Below are 5,207 nucleotides of genomic sequence, written 5' to 3'. Positions count from 1 at the left end.
TCGAAGAGACCAATGCCGCCACGGCTTCGCGAAGACGCCTTCTTCTTTCTGGCTGTGCATCTGATTGGACAGTTCATTATGGAGCATCCCTGATTGGACAGGTTCTCAGGCCCCACCTCTCTAACCTTGAGTGACAGGAATGGCGTCCAACAAGAGACTGAAAGAGGCAAGAACGCTAACAGTTTCTTCACTACAGCCCCCCCGCCTTTTTTTTTTTTTTTTTTTCAGTTTTTGGCCGGGTCTGAATTTGAACTCACCACCTGCGGTATATGGGGCCGGCGCCCTACTCCTTGAGCCACAGGTGACACCCAACCCCCCCCGCCTTTTTTTTTTAATTGAGGACACGCACAATGACTTTATTCATTTCGACATTCCAGGGACACCCTACTTGTCACAGAGTAGCTGTTTAACAAATTTCGACTAAAGGAATGAAAAACTACTTAATTAGTGTTTACTCTGTGCTAGGCTTGGACACTTATTTCAATAGGAGTTAGAGTTTGCTTTGAAGGCGTTTTCAATATACATTGATGTCTAGCTAAAAACATGCACATAAGTCACTTAGTAACCTAATACATTAAGGACGCTGGGAGTCACAAAAGCAAAGGCCATGACGGTTCAGAGCAGGATGAAATTACCTCTAGTCTCCGGTCATGGGGACAGTATTGAAGGAGGCTTCATGCAGGAGGTGGCATATGACCTCTTAACTCACAGGCACAATTTAGGGGTACACCATGCACCTCCCGGGTGAAGGGCTCAGCTACAACGTGGGCTTTAGCTAAAGAACAATGTAGCTCTTTTTACACAGAGCTTTGTGCTATCTCTGGGTTACAGCTCTGCCTGAGGAATATTTGTATTGAGTCGTTAACATAAATTATATACATTTATCAATTTTAATTATATACATATACGTACGTGTTTATATATACACACAGTAAATACAGGGTTTCCACTCATGGAAACAACATATAAACAATTATATGTGTATTTTTTATGGTGAAAGTTATATACACAGTGCACATAAAGTTTGTGTGCAATTTAAAATATTTTCCTATTTAAACTTAAAACTTTACTATTTAAATTTAAATGTAATTACTATTTTATTTTTAATTTAAAATAGTTAATTATATAAATTGCACATGAACTTTAAGTCTACCCTGTGTTTAGAACTATCCAGCTGCACCCTATATAGATGATCCCAATTTGGTGGGCAGCATCCAAAGCATCATAATCAGGAGCCAGTGGCACATATGCCTTCTTCTCTCCATCAGGCCTGGTCAGGGTATTGACCTGGACCACAGCAATGTCACAGAGCTTCTTCACAGCCTGTTTGACCTGGTGTTTGTTGCCTTTGACATCCACAGTGAACACAAGTGTGGTGTTTTCTTCTCTCTTCTTCATAGTGAACTTAGTGGTGAGGGAGAACTTGATGATGGCACAGTGGTCAAGCTTGTTTCTCCTGGGGGAGCTCTTCCTAGGATATTTGCGCTGCTTCCGGAGGAGCCACAGTATCTTCAGCCACCAAAATGTGGGTAATGTACAAATATTCTTTTTTGTGTATCTGTGGTTGCCTTTCAGCACTGCTTTTTGGCCTTCAATTCCTTTGTTTTGGCTTTGGCTTTGGGAGGGGCAGGAGCTTCCTTCTTCGCCTTCACCATCTTGTGAAAAGCAAAATTATTTTAAAGGTCGAGATTCTGTTTAATTTTTCTGAACTCTAGTCTGATGATGAGGAAGTCTGACCTTTGAAAGGGGAGGCAGTCCTCTAAAGGACCCTGTCCAGAAGAAATAAAATGAGAGACATGTGTGTCTTTTCCAATTTTCTAGTAGCCATATAAAAGAAAAGATAAAGAAATAGGTTAAATTGATTGCCGTTGTTTACTTAACTGAATATATCCAAAAATAGTTTTGTTCTCATAATTGATCACTGAAAAAATTAATGAATTAGTTTTGTTACATAACTTTAAAATTCATTCTATGTGCTAAGTGTAGAGCGCAGTTAAATTCAGAACACCATGTGGTCATTTGCTGCCACATTGCAGTGAAGCTCTAAGGGCTCTGATTCTACTAATCTCAGAGACATGACTGGTAGGACCATACATTTTGTTGTCAAAAATAAGGGAACATTCTACTCACTATCATCTCTCCTCAAGGCCAAAGGTGGGAGAAATATTGTCTCAAAGAAGGGGCCTCAGTGCAAAAAGTGTCTACCAGTAGACACACACTTCATACACTGCTTGATGGATACCTATCTGTCTTCCAGAAATCATACACTGAACTAATGTTAGTGACACTCCAAGAAGGAATCTCAGTAATTTGATTACATAACTCTGCAAATACACTACAAAGCATGGGTTATACACATAAGACTTGTGATCACTGTGACTAGAGGGTAGGTTGGGGTGAGATCTAGGTTTCTGAGAGGTACCTGAAGTCTGATAAGTGCATCCACACCTCTGGGAATTAGTCACCTTCACTAATTAATCCAACCTTCGAGGCTTTGAGTCCCAAAATTGACTACTGATGGGCACATCAACAGATTCTTCTCTTCCTGTGGGTGGCACCAAGCAGCAGACGCTTGGGGGCTGAGCTGGCTAAACAGGGATGGGGAGCCAGGAGAAGTGACAGGAAAGGCGGGGCTGGCCCTGTGCCTGAGCAGGACTCAGCACCTTGGTATGGGACTGACCCATCACAGGAGTCCTTCTACTTTAATTTCTAGAAGACACACTGTTCTAACTCAGTGTGTCTTGTTTGTTTGTTTGTTTGTTTTTTGTTTTTTTTTGAGACAGAGCCTGAAGTTGTTGCCCTCAGTAGAGTGTTGTGGCATCACAGCTCACAGTTACCTCCAACTCCTGGGCTTAAGCAATTCTGTTGCCTCACTCTCACAAGTAGCTGGACCTACAGGCACCCACCACAATGCCCGGCTATTTTTTGGTTGTAGTTATTGTTTGGCAGGCACAGACTAGATTCGAACCTGCCAGCTCTGATGTATGTGGCATGCCCCTCAGCAGCTTGAGCTATAGGCATTTGGCTTAACTCACAGATTCTTAGGAAAATATAATGGGTCACCATGGTAAGAATGATATTTCTCAGTACCACCCACATAGACAATCTTGCACAAATATTTTTAATAACTTCCCTGTCCACCCTTGGAAGACATTTAGAGTATTCTCTTCTCAATTCTAATGCTAAATTGTCTCCTACTCATTCACCTGCAATTGTCACACCCTGATCTATTGACAAACCTCAAAATTTACTATGACAATGTTCTGGAAAAAAAATTATTGGTAAAAGAGATGATGAGCACTATGTTACACTTTTTTAACAAAACACATATTTTCTTTACTTGAGCATTAGGATAGACATGCACACATGTGGAAATAATTATATAATAAAACCCATCACAACTAATACCAATCAAGATGCTTCCACAATTTTTTTTTTTGAGACAGAGTCTCTCTGAGTATGTCGCTCTCAGTAGAGTGCTGTGGCATCACAGCTCACAGCAACCTCAAACTCTTGGGCTTAAGCGATTCTCTTACCTCAGCCTCCCACATAGCTAGGACTATAGGTGCCCGCCACAACACCTAGCTATTTTTTTTTGTTGCAGTTGGATTATTGTTTTAGCTGGCCCAGGTCAGGTTCAAACCCACCTTCCTCGGTGTATGTATCTGGCACCCTAATCACTGAGCTATGAGTGCTACCCATGTTTCCACAATTTTCATCATCTTGCCATTAGTTAAAAAAACCAGCTTCATGGGCGGCGCCTGTGGCTCAGTCCGTAAGGCGCGGGCCCCATATACCGAGGGTGGTGGGTTCAAACCCGGCCACAGCCAAACTGCAACCAAAAAATAGCCGGGCGTTGTGGCGGGTGCCTGTAGTCCCAGCTACTTTGGAGACTGAGACAAGAGAATCGCTTAAGCCCAGGAGTTGGAGGTTGCTGTGAGCTGTGTGAGGCAACGGCACTATACAGAGGGCCATAAGGTGAGACTCTGTCTCTACAAAAAAAAAAACTAACCCAACTTCACTCACCCTACTCACATTTTAAAGTAAGTATAACAGGTAACATTGTTTAGTTGTAGATATTCACTATATCTAATGATTTTAAAAATTCTTACGGAAAACGATGTTATCAGACCTAACAAAAATAAATAATTTCTATTTCTTTTTAAGAAAGAGACTTACTCTGTCACAGTTGGCAAAGCACTGTGCTGTCATAGCTCACAGCAACCTCAAACTCTTGGCCTCAAGCTACCCACCTACCTCAGCCTCCTTAGTAACTGTAACTCTTAAGTGTGCACCACTACTCATGGCAAGTATTTCTATTTTTAGTAGAGACAGTGTCTCACTCTTCTTTAGGCTGGTCTTGAACTTCTAGGCTCAGGCAATCTACCAGCCTCAGCCTCCCAGAGTGGTAGGATTATGGGCATGAGCCACTGTGCCCAGCCTAAATAATTTCTTCATATGAAATAAAAACATATTTTCATTAATTATTGTGATTAAAATTCTAGAGTTCTACAAACATAGAAATTATATGATCTACCTAACGCATTACATAAAAAAATTAAGCTTACAAATTTAAAGTGATAAAATTGAAGATATTTATTGCTGATAAAAGTTCATAGACAATGATTATTTAATTAATTAATTTATTTATTTATTTATTGAGACAGAATGTCACTTTGTCATACTCGGCAGACTGCCATGGCATAATAGCTTACAGCAGCCTCAAACTCCTGGACTTAAGTGATTCTCTTGCCTCAGGCTCCCAAGTAGCTGGGACTACAGGTACCCACCACAACACCCAGCTATTTGTTGTTGTTGTTTTTGTTGTCAGTGTTGTTTGGCAGGCCCACACAGATCAGGAGCATATTGTAAATGAGATACCCAAAGAAGGAGGTTATTATTCATTTTCTTCATCTTTTTCTTTTTTTTTTTTTTCTGAGACAGAGTCTCACTATGTTGCCCTTGGTAGAGTGCTGTGGTGTTACGGCTCACAGTAACCTCAAACTCTGTGGCTTAAGTGATTCTCCTGCCTCAGCCTCCCAAGTAGCTAGGACTACAGGCACCCACCATAACACCCAACTACTTTTTTGTTGCAGGTGTTTAGCTGGCCCAGACCAGGTTCAAACCGCCACCTTCAGTATATGTGGCTGGCACCATTACCACTGTGCTATGGGCCCCGAGCCCCATTACTCATTTTCTAAGAAGTT

At 41.4% G+C, this 5,207-nt stretch overlaps 1 pseudogene; it reads right to left on the bottom strand.

Moving 5' to 3' along the window:
• Positions 1 to 1,149: 1,149 nt before the first annotated feature.
• LOC128572574 (60S ribosomal protein L23a-like) lies at positions 1,150 to 1,655 on the bottom strand (annotated as a pseudogene).
• Positions 1,656 to 5,207: the final 3,552 nt, after the last annotated feature.

This window comes from Nycticebus coucang, chromosome 20 (assembly GCF_027406575.1).
Source record: "Nycticebus coucang isolate mNycCou1 chromosome 20, mNycCou1.pri, whole genome shotgun sequence".
Classification (NCBI taxonomy): Eukaryota; Metazoa; Chordata; class Mammalia; order Primates; family Lorisidae; genus Nycticebus; species Nycticebus coucang.
This window is presented reverse-complemented; position numbering and strand designations above follow the sequence as displayed.